General features: G+C 46.4%; 1 long non-coding RNA gene across 1 annotated transcript in view; it reads right to left on the reverse strand.

Moving 5' to 3' along the window:
• LOC310835984 overlaps window positions 1–11,174 on the reverse strand; it is a 948,096-nt gene extending 936,922 nt beyond the window's left edge. Inside the window, exon 1 of the long non-coding RNA XR_014559803.1 lies at window positions 5,985–11,174. This is a non-coding gene — a long non-coding RNA (uncharacterized lncRNA). The remainder of the gene's footprint in view (window positions 1–5,984) is intronic.
• Window positions 11,175–11,838: the final 664 nt, after the last annotated feature.

Here is an 11,838-nt window from a genome sequence, read left to right on the forward strand (position 1 = left end):
AGTTTTGTACATTTTCCCTAACTGCACTGGTGTTGTATACCATCTGTACATCATCTTCATGTAGTTCTTCATGTACTGTTCCCAGGATAGGTAAAGATCATTCAACAGTTTTCAAATTGAAAACTGGTGTTTCATTTAGAGACACTTTGTAACACCATCCAGTTCGTTTAACCACAACCTACGACCCTTGAGATTTTTACTGAAGCAAAAGGATTGATTCCATCCCTGCATCAAACAGCTGTGATTTGAGGATCGTCTGTTTCATAGCAGCTCCTGTGCCCCTTCCCTCCGCTGCATTTGGCATGAAATTGCCGGTGATATCCCCAGGAGTAAAAAGGCCTACCTACTCTGAGCTTATTCTTGGGAATTACTTTGCAACAAAGAAGAAAGCTTTTCGTCTTCTGTTTCTTTTCATTTTTATGTTTTCAAAATGCTTGATATCTGACACTGATTTCTGTATATTATGTTTTTTTTTTGTTTTTCAAGCTTTCATAAAAAATAGCCTTTGAAAGTAGCTGGTACAGTGGTCAGAAGACTTGCCTTCGTGTCCACAGAATGGAGAAGAAAAGTTCGCCCAACGAATCCCTGGGTGCGACCAAAGAGACCTCCGGCTCCCACCTGGCTGAGCCTTCTCATTGCCAGCTCACTTTGATGCCCTCTGTTCCCATAGATACCACTGGAAAAGCTGCTTCCCTTAGCCAGCAGCCTTCCCAGCAGGCCTCCCACATTTCCTCCTCCTTGGGCAGTGCTCCATTGCAGGTCCCCGAGCAGCTTTCCAAAGAAAGGCCCCATGGCACTGGTCAAAGTGCCTCCCTCCCATCTCTGGATGAGGTTTCTTCTTGCCGGTGCACCACCCAGGGAATGGGTCACCAGCTTGCAGCGACGTTCTCTAGCCTACAGTCTGGGAGTAGGAAAAGTATGATCAGCTTTGAGGGCATCTCCTTTGAGAGTGCTCGCCAGGGGATCCAGGCTGTTTCCTCTACCTCTAAGTCTCCAGAGGGGTCTGTCCCAGCTCCGAGCACAGCTGATCTGGCTAAAGGCAGCCAGGGGCAAGGCCAGGTAAGTCCAGATTGAGAGGTAGGGAAAGGGCTTTGAGGCTGCAATGCCCTCCTTGAGTCTCTCCAGCTGCTTTGGACAACTGCCCCCATCCCTGACCCCTGGCCATACCGCCTGGGCCTGGTGAGAGATGGAGCCCCAGAACACCTGGAGTGCACCAGGCTGGGATGTCGTGAGGTGGAAGGCAAAAGGAAGGCAGACAGCCCATCCCGGGGTCGGTCCTTTTCCTCCTGCGTGCCACATTTCCGAAAGGCAGCTTCTAGCTTAATGGCTCACATGAGCCGCCATCCTTTAAACTGGGGAAGCAGCAGCGGCTCATCAGAACTCACAAGTTAGGAAGTCCTATGTTATAGTCCCCATCTTCTTGTTATGTCCTGTTGGTGGGGAGGATCGTGCCGTTTTCCTGTGGGTGGGCAGCCAGCCAGCAGCAGGCTGGCAGGTGGGCCCAGGGAAATGGCTTTGTTGGGGGAGCCTCAGAACTCGTCCTCTGCATGTTTGTTCCCTGTTGCCCCAAAGTGGGAACTGTCTTGCAATTCAGGCTTGTGGCACACAGGTAGAGAAGGGGAGCCGTTTGTCTCTTCAGATGCCTGGGAGAAGAGAGCAGTGGGTGGGGGCAGCCTCTACTCCCCCTTCTAGAAAGGAGGCCTTTGCCAACATGGGTGCAATTCTGGTCCATGTGGGGAAAGTGTTTATCCATCATGGATTTGGGGGGATGCTGCTGCCAGCCAATATGGGCTTTGAAGGATATTTTTTTACTGTAGGCCTGTTTATTCTGCTGCATTTCAATGTTTGGCTATTTTAGGATATTTCCGTTCCACCTTAAGAGAGAGCAGGCTTGTGAGTCACTGAGTCTGCGTATTTCCTGTTCTCAGGATGTTTATGTTTGCTATTGCTTTCGTTTTCTCTCTCTGCGCCAGAACACGCTAGCAGGCAGTCAAGTTTGTTCTTTGTTCTGACCAACGCTGAATAAACATTCTAAATGATACCCTCCTGAGTGCAACTTTTGCTGTGTGAATTCTGCTGACAGAGTGTGCACCAGCCCAAGAATGTGGCAAGCTATTTCTTAGGCTTCGTGTCGCTAATTGCTGATACTGTATCTACGGGAGGTCGATGGATCGTCCGGCAGCCGGCTTGGGGGCTCAGATGGACTTTATCTCCCTGGCAGTATCCCAACAACAGGTTTCAGGCCCAGATTCACGGCACTTACAGGAGGGTAAGACTGCGACAGACTGCTGAGGTATGTGGAAAAGCGAAAGAGGAGGCTTTTCTGTTGGGCTGCGGCAAAAAGCCTTTGATGTCTGGCAGGGCTTAATTGGCCTGGGAGCTGAGCCAGAAGGCTTTGTGATTAATGAGCTGCCGAGATAAGGACTCTTTGAGGTAAAGACCTGAAATGGAGTTTTTCCAAGTGTCTGAATGCCCAAAGTTAAATGGGAAAAATTATCAGACCTGGGCAAAATGGTGTGAGAGTTTGCTGCGTCAGTATGGAGTGTGGCATACCGTGTCTCAAGCCCCTCCAGTTCCTCTGACAGATAGATGGAGGTCCCAGGATTCGAGGGCCATTGATGTAATCGTCTTATCCGTCTCTCTGGAGGAAATAAAAACGCTAGCTGGAAACACGACTGCACGTAAGATGTGGAATGCTTTGAAGAGAGCTCATCTGCAAGTCATCCCAGCTCAGAGTCTGAATGCCCAGAGTGCGAATGCATCGGAGGTCCTGGCTGTTTCCCAGAATGCGAGTGAATGCAGGGATGCTGAGGGCACCGGTTCCAAGCTGCAGGGGGAGCAGACTGTGATGTCAGCCCAGGCAGCATTCCAGCCTCCAGGGGGAGCCAAGGAGTCAGCAGCTGAGAGCTCTGTTTCTCATGGGAATCAAGGTCATCGCCTTTGCAGAGGCCGGAAGGCCAGAGGTAAACAGAGCAAGATGCCTGCAGATGGCCAGGAGCGGGGGGGGGGGGGAGCAGCAAAAGCCCATGCCAGGGAAAAACAAAGCTTTGTTCGCTGGCACTGCTTCACCAAAGGCTAAAGGCAAGTCTGATGGCCAGGAGCAGGGGGGCAAGCTGCAAAAGCCCACACCGGTGGAAAACAAGGTTTTGCTTGCCAGAAAGACTGCTCCAAAGGCTAAAACCAGGTTTATTGTGGACTCAGGTGCGAGCCGCCATTTATCGAAGGATAAGCACCTGTTTATCTCCTTCAAACCTCAAGACGGAGAGATCCACCTGGCTGATGGAAGGACGTTGCAAATTGCAGGAGAAGGGACTGTTAAACTTGCAAGTTTGCATACAACCATCAGTAATGTACTTTATGTTCCAGGAGCTGCAGACAATTTGCTCAGTGTCCCACAGCTGACTGGGCGTGGTTTTGAGATTTCCTTCAAGAGGAGCGTCTGTGTCATCAGGAAAGGCAAAGAGGACATTTTGCATGCAAAGTTTATGGATGGTTTATTCTGTATAACTTATGATGACAATGCTGTTATGTCTAGTGTTGATTCTTGTTGTGTTGCACAAACTAACAAGGTTCTTCATGCAGGATGTATTCATGAAGCACATCGAAGATTTTGTCACATGTCTTGGCAAGCGCTAGCCAAGATGCCAGAGTTGGTTGAAGGTTTGAACATCAAACCTTGTAAATATCACATGAAATGTGTATCTTGTGCTGAGAACAAGGTGAAGGTTGCTCCAAAAGGCAAGGAGTCTAGCAGGCAGGCTTCCAAACCCTACCAGCTAGTGCACGCAGACCTGGTTGGGCCACTTGCGCCCTCTTTGGGAGGAGCAAGGTACTTCATGGTTCTAATTGATTCTTTTTCTAGGTACATTCATGTGTTTATGCTTGAGCAGAAATCGCAAGCATTTCCTAAGTTCAAGGCATTCTGTGCTTGGTTGGAAAATGTTCGTGGTAAACGTATCGGCTGCCTCTTTACCGATCGGGGCGGGGAGTTCACTTCTCAGCAGTTTGAAGCTTTCCTGACTGAGAAGGGAATCCAGCATGATTTGTCAACGCCTAGATCGTCATGGATGAATGGACTTGCGGAGCGAGCAAACCAAACTTTGCTTCAAGGCCTAAAAACCTTGTTGCATGATGCCAACCTCCCTGAAAAGTTTTGGGGGGAAGCTCTGTCAACGGTTGTTTATACCGTTAATCGCAGACTGTCATCACCTATTGGTTGTACTCCGTACGAGAAGATGTTTGGTAAAAAACCGAACGTCAAGCACATGAGAATCTTTGGTTCTGACATTTGGGTACACTCCCCACAAAGCAACAAGCTTGGGAAGCGTGGGGCGCATGGTTTGTTCATGGGGTACGAAAAAGGTGCATACAGAGTGTGGATGACTAACTCTAAGTCCATTAAGTTCACCAAGAGTGTTGAGTACAATCCTAAGTGGGGGGGAAATGTGGGAATTTTCCAGAGTTACCCAGAGGAGGATAAAGGTGATGTGAAAAAGGCAGATGATGTTGAGGAAGCTGAGGATGAGGATGATGATTATGATGATCAGAGTTCGGATTCCAGTTCAGTTGGTGGCCCTGCTGCTAGTGTCAGTGACAGTGATGACACAGCAGACTACAAGAGCGCAAAGGCCTCAGTCAGACCATCTGATGCGTCTGACAATGTACTGGAAGAACCACTGTTCACCATTGGTCAATTTTCTCCTAAGAAGGAGGAGATGAGTCCAGAAGACTTACGTCTAGTACGCAGGTCTGAAAGGGTGACCAAAGGCAGACCTCCAAAGAGATTTGCTGATGAGTTTGCTAAGACGGCAACTGCTGTTCTTAGTAGCTCAGAGAAGGTGTGGGAACCTTCAAACTTCAAAGAGGTTCAGGAGTTAACCTCTAAAGATGCTGAGCCTTGGCTAAATGCCATGAAGGCTGAAGTTGATTCCTTGAACAGGAACCAAACTTGGGAGCTGGTACCGGTAGTCCCAGGAATGAGACTGGTTGGCAGCAAATGGGTCTTCAAGGCCAAGACAGACCAGAATGGCAAGGTTGTCAGACACAAAGCCAGATTGGTTTCTAGAGGTTTTTCACAGGTACCAGGACAGGATTACCACGAGACCTACTCGCCCACCGTCAGATATGAGAGCATTCGACTGATGCTCAAGATCACTGCAGAGGAGAAACTGCATGTTTCCCATCATGACATTAATACAGCTTTTTTGTACGGGATTTTGGACGAGCAGCTGTACATGCTTCCACCTGATGGAATGCAGATACAGAAGGGAATGGTCTGTAAACTGCGGAAATCCTTATATGGTCTTAAGCAGAGTGCCAGGTGTTGGAACACAAAACTCACTGAGACATTGCTTTCTCTAGGTTTTCACCAGGGCAAAGCTGATCCGTGCATGTTTGTCAAGGAGGAGGGGCAAAACAAACTGTATTGTTTATGTTTTGTTGATCTTCTGATGTTTTGGAAGAATCAGGCTTTTTACAAAAGCACCCTAGCTCAACTGAAGGAGCACTTTGACATGAAGGATCTTGGTGAGGTATCCAACTATCTTTCTCTGCAGGTGGAGAGGGACCAAGCAGGTAATTTTCTGGTACACCAAACACAGAAAATTGCTGATGTATTAACCAGGTTGAATTTGGTTGATCCAAACCCAGCAGACACACCGATGGTGCCAGGTTACCAGGTGGACAGTACTGCTGAAGCGTTTTCTGACACTACGCTGTACAGATGCATTCTAGGCAAGTTGAATTTCATTGCTAGATGCTGAAGACCTGAAATAGCTGTAAGCACTAACCTGCTTAGCAGACATGCTAACAATCCTACTGTTCAGGATTGGAAAGCTCTGAAGCGCATAGCCCGCTATTTGAAAGGGACTATGCACTACAGGCTGAGGTTCACCAGTCAGAAGACTGGAGGTCTTGAAATCTTTGCAGATGCTAGTTTTGGAAGTGACACCACGGATGGTACAAGCACTTCTGGAGTATGCTACATCTACAACCACTGGCTGTTTGACTGGCTGTGCAAAAAGCAGACGACAGTGAGCCTAAATTCCTGTGAAGCAGAATTCAATGCTCTGTCATTTTCACTCATGGATTGTGAATGGTTGATGCAACTGTTTAAGGACATTGGGGTTTCTGTGAAATGTGTTGGTTTCTGCTTCCTTCACTGAGCAGCGAAGTGCTTGTCACAAGACAATGTTTACATTCCACAGTCAAGTGCTGTTGGGTTTTCTCACGGGAAAGGAGACTGGATGTGACGTACACTGGTTTCCTGTTTTTCACTGTTCTTTGCAGTTCAGTGTGTTGTTCTCTCCGTGCTTTAGAGGAGAGAGGATGCTTTTCTCTGCTCCGGCAGAGGCAAGATGTTTTTCTGTAATCTACCAGCTTTGAAGTGTAAATAAAGCAATATAGAGTATGTGGCACGTACTCCTCATCCTTCCGCTGTGCACGGGACACTGCTCATCAACCAACACTTGGTTATGGGCCCAGAAGTCGAATCGGAGTGCCGGCAAAGGATCGGAATGCAGAGGGACAGATCGGAACGGAATCTGCTCTGCGCGTCAAGATGATTGATGAGGTATGTGCTACTGCTCCGGGCAGCCTGCCAGCTTCTAATTAATGGCTTTATGGCTGGACTTTGAACTTTTAAGGCCGTTTTGCCGGGCTCAAAGGAACAAGCTCCTATGCTGGGGAAATCGAAAGTAACTTTTAAAAGTGCTTTTGGAATAAAGCAGCTGCAGCAGTCACGCAGCATGATTTAAAGCAGCAGAGATGACGCAGAAGGCTAATGCCAGAGTCATGATGGCCCTTCAGGATGCTTGTGGGATTCCTAAGCTCAATAAGAAAAACTATGCGGACTGGGTTCTCTATGCAGAGGCTATTCTGCGGAAAGAGGGTCTGTTTGAAGTTATTACAGACACCCCCCCAGCTCCAGTTACAGATGCATGGGAAGCTAAAGATTCCAAAGCAAGGGGAACTCTTACATTGATAGTATCCCCAGAAGAGCTCTGTCTATTGCGTGATAAGACCTCAGCCAGACAAATTTGGGACGCTTTGAGAGAGGCTCACTTGAGGACAGAAGCTGGATCCACTATGTTTTACTTTAACAAGCTGCATAATATGGCTCTTGCTGAAGGTGGAGATGTTCGTATACATCTGATGGAGATGCAGAATCTGAGACATGAGCTGCAACAGAGAGGACTCAACTTTCCAGAGGTTGTGTATTCCTTCATGATACTACAATCTTTGGGTTCAGGTTGGGAGTCTGTTGCGACTCAGATTGCTGTACAACCAACTGCTCAGCTGACAGTGGACCATGTTACTGCCGTGATTCTGAATGAAGCAGATCGCCGGGGTGCTAGCTGCATGGGCAAGGGGGAGACTTCACAGACGTCATCCCATAGTGCAGTGGAACCACCAGATGGCGCCAAAGCTTTGAAGGCAGTGAAATGCTACTCGTGTGGACGTCTAGGCCATATGAAGAGGGAATGCAGAAATCCCAGGGCCAAGACAGAGCAGCGCAGCGAAAGCTCATCGCGTGGAAAAGGCCGAGGCAAAGGCAAAGGTCCGGTGTCCAGGACAACGCAGCACAAGGCAATGGTCTCACGCTTCACTCCAAAAGTTGCAGAGGTCCAGAAGACGTCTAGATCTTTCTTCGTTGTTGATTCAGCGGCGACCCACCACATGTGCAACGATAAGCGACTGTTCGTGTCTTTTACACCGCAGGAAGGTGCGATTCACCAGGCGGATGACCACACAATCCCCAGTAAAGGCTACGGAACTGTTGTTCTTCACAGTTTGGACTTATCGATACAGGATGTGCTTTATGTGCCAGATGCCAAGCATAATCTGCTCAGCGTTGGACAGCTGAATGAGCGGAAAATTGACGTTTCCTTTAAGAACAAAAGGTGCATCATCACAAAGAAAAATGATTATGTATTGCATGCTGAATATGTTGATCGTTTGTATGTTTTGTATTTTGATGATGTTGTGCAGGATGACACTTGTTGCATTGCAGGTTCTAACAAAAGTTTGCATGCAGAATGTATTCACGATTTTCATCGAAAATTTGGTCATTTGCATTTTGAGGCAGTATCTAAAATGCCTGCCTTGGTTGAAGGTATGACTATTAAACCCTGCAGGTACCACATGAAGTGCAAGGCATGCGCAGCAAACAAGGTAAAAATGGCTGCGAAAGGTAAGGTGTCTAGTAGGCAAGCTACAGAACCATACCAGGTTGTTCATGCTGATTTGGTTGGACCACTAGCGCCCTCTTTGGGTGGAAACAGGTACTTCATGGTTCTCATTGATGCATTTTCCAGGTATATTTATGTGTACAATCTCAAGCAGAAATCAGAGGCTTTTCCAAGGTTCAAGGAATTCTGTGCTTGGTTGGAAAATGTGCATGGTAAGAAGATAAAAATTCTTTTCACTGATCGCGGGGGAGAATTCACTTTTCAGCAGTTTGAAGCTTTTCTGACTGAGAAAGGAATTCAACATGATTTGTCTAGTCCTCGCTCGCCATGGCAGAATGGACTTGCGGAACGAGCAAATCAGACATTGCTTCAAGGGTTAAAAACCTTGCTGCATGATGCCAATCTTCCAGAGAGTTATTGGGCCGAATCTCTCTCGTGTTTTGTTTACAGTTATAATCGCAGGTTATCTTCAGCGATTGGTTGTACCCCCTATGAGAAGATGTTTGGCAAGAAGCCATACATCAAACACATGAAAATTTTTGGTTCTGACATGTGGGTTCACTCACCACAAAGCTCCAAGTTAGACAAGCGTGGATTGCATGGTATCTTTCTAGGTTATCAGAAAGGGTCTTACAGAATAATGATGACTGACTCTAAGGCAATTAAGCTCACAAGAAGTGTTGAGTACAATGCCAAGTGGGGGGAGAATGTGGGAATTTTCCAATGTTATCCTGATGACAGTGATGAGACTGAGGATAGTCAAAAGCAACCACAACAACCCACACCCACTGATGAAGGTTCTGATTCTGAGTCTGAAACTGAATCGGGTGATTCAGAGGATTTCAAGAGTGCGAAAGCCTCTATGCGACCCTCTGAAAGCTCTGATCAAGAATTAGAGGAACCATTGTTCACAATAGGTCACTTTTCTCCTAAGAAGGAAGAGGAGAGTATTGAAGACTTAAGGCTAATTCGTAGGTCACAGAGAGCCACAAAAGGCAGACCTCCAAAGAGATTTGCTGATGAGTTTGCTAAGATAGCAGTAACAGCTGTTAAAAGCTCCAAGAAGGTGTTTGAACCTTCAAGTTTCCAAGAAATCCAGGATTTGGATTCAAAGGAAGCTGAGCCATGGTTAAATGCCATGAAGGCTGAGCTTGATTCCTTGGAAAGGAACAAAACATGGGACCTTGTTCCAGTAGTTCCAGGAATGAAACTGCTTGGAAGCAAATGGGTCTTCAAAGCGAAGACAGATCAAAATGGCAAGATAGTCAGACACAAAGCCAGATTGGTAGCCAGAGGTTTTGCACAGGTACCAGGTGAAGACTATCACGAGACCTACTCACCCACCGTGAGGTATGAGAGCATTAGGCTTATGCTCAAGCTAGCTGCAGAAGAGAATCTACACATTAGTCACCATGATGTGAATACAGCTTTTCTGTACGGATCTCTAGATGAATCACTTTATATGCTTCCACCTGATGGCGTACAGGTAAAACAGGGATTTGTTTGTGCTCTGAAGAAGTCCCTTTATGGTCTCAAACAAAGTGCACGGTGTTGGCACACAAAACTCACTGAAGTATTGTTTTCTCTAGGTTTTAAGCAAGGGAAAGCTGATCCATGTGTATTTGTCAAAGAGGAGGGGCAAAAGAAACTGTATTGTTTGTTTTATGTTGATGATCTTTTATTCTTTTGGAAGGATGTCACAATGTACAATAACGCCCTAGCTCAATTGAAAGAGCACTTTGACATGAAAGATCTTGGTGAGGTAAACAACTACCTATCTCTGGAAATAGAGAGAGATCAAGATGGTAACATTCTAGTACACCAGTCACGTAAAATTGCTGATGTGTTAAGCAAACTAAACCTGATGGATGCTAACCCTGTAGACACATCGATGATAACAGGTTATCAGGTAGATGACACTGAAGAAGCATTTTCTGACACTACACTGTACAGAAGTGTGCTAGGCAAGCTAAACTTCATTGCCAGATGTTCAAGACCAGACATTGCTGTTAGCTGTAATTTGCTAAGCAGACAAGTCAACAATCCTACTGTTAAGGATTGGAAAGCTCTGAAACGCATAGCGCGGTATTTGAAAGGCACTATGCATTACAGACTGAGATTTAACAATCAGAAGTCTGGTGGTCTTGAGATATTTGCAGATGCAAGTTTTGGAAATGACACTACAGACAGGAAAAGTACGTCTGGAGTTTGCTATAAGTACAATCAGGGTCTTTTTGATTGGTCATGCAAGAAGCAAACAACAGTTAGCTTAAGTACTTGTGAAGCTGAACTGAATGCACTGTCTTATTCACTTAAGGATTGTGAATGGTTGTTACAATTGTGCAAAGACATGAAAATTCCTGTCAAATGTCCAATCCAGGTTTACCAGGACAACAAAGCATGTTTGGCTTTGCTGAATTCTGAAGGTTGTAAGCAAAGCACGAAGCACTTGCAATTGAAGTTGCAACATGCTAGGGAACGTATTCAGAAGGGACTCGTAACCGTGTCCTATATGCCAGGTAATGAAATTCCTGCTGATGTATTGTCCAAGATTGTATCAAGGGATCAACACTGTACCTATGTGCAGAAGTTGGGTTTGTACTGATATTGTACGAACACGCTGCCCAGTGATGTTCACAGAAAGGGGGAGGATGTTGGTTTCTGCTTCCTTCACTGAGCAGCGAAGTGCTTGTCACAAGACAATGTTTACATTCCACAGTCAAGTGCTGTTGGGTTTTCTCACGGGAAAGGAGACTGGATGTGACGTACACTGGTTTCCTGTTTTTCACTGTTCTTTGCAGTTCAGTGTGTTGTTCTCTCCGTGCTTTAGAGGAGAGAGGATGCTTTTCTCTGCTCCGGCAGAGGCAAGATGTTTTTCTGTAATCTACCAGCTTTGAAGTGTAAATAAAGCAATATAGAGTATGTGGCACGTACTCCTCATCCTTCCGCTGTGCACGGGACACTGCTCATCAACCAACAAAATGTCCTATACAAGTGTATCAAGACAATAGATCCTGTTTGGCTTTGCTGAACTCAGAGAGTTGCAAGCAAAGAACCAAGTACTTGCAGATTAAGCTACATCGTGCAAGAGAGTGTATTCAGAAAGGACTGATTCAGGTGTCCTACATGCCAGGAAATGAAATTCCTGCTGATCTGTTGTCTAAGGTTGTTAACAGAGAACAACTTAAGGTTTACGTACAGAAGTTGCAATTGGGTTGAACCACAGGTACTACAGGTTACACGGAAAGGGGGAGGATGTTAGGATATTTCCGTTCCACCTTAAGAGAGAGCAGGCTTGTGAGTCACTGAGTCTGCGTATTTCCTGTTCTCAGGATGTTTATGTTTGCTATTGCTTTCGTTTTCTCTCTCTGCACCAGAACACGCTAGCAGGCAGTCACGTTTGTTCTTTGTTCTGACCAACGCTGAATAAACATTCTAAATGATACCCTCCTGAGTGCAACTTTTGCTGTGTGAATTCTGCTGACAGAGTGTGCACCAGCCCAAGAATGTGGCAAGCTATTTCTTAGGCTTCGTGTCGCTAATTGCTGATACTGTATCTACGGGAGGTCGATGGATCATCCGGCAGCCGGCTTGGGGGCTCAGATGGTCTTTATCTCCCTGGCAGTATCCCAACAGCTGCTGCCAGCCA

Source organism: Podarcis gaigeae (assembly GCF_964106915.1).
Source record: "Podarcis gaigeae genome assembly, chromosome: W".
NCBI classification, from domain to species: Eukaryota; Metazoa; Chordata; class Lepidosauria; order Squamata; family Lacertidae; genus Podarcis; species Podarcis gaigeae.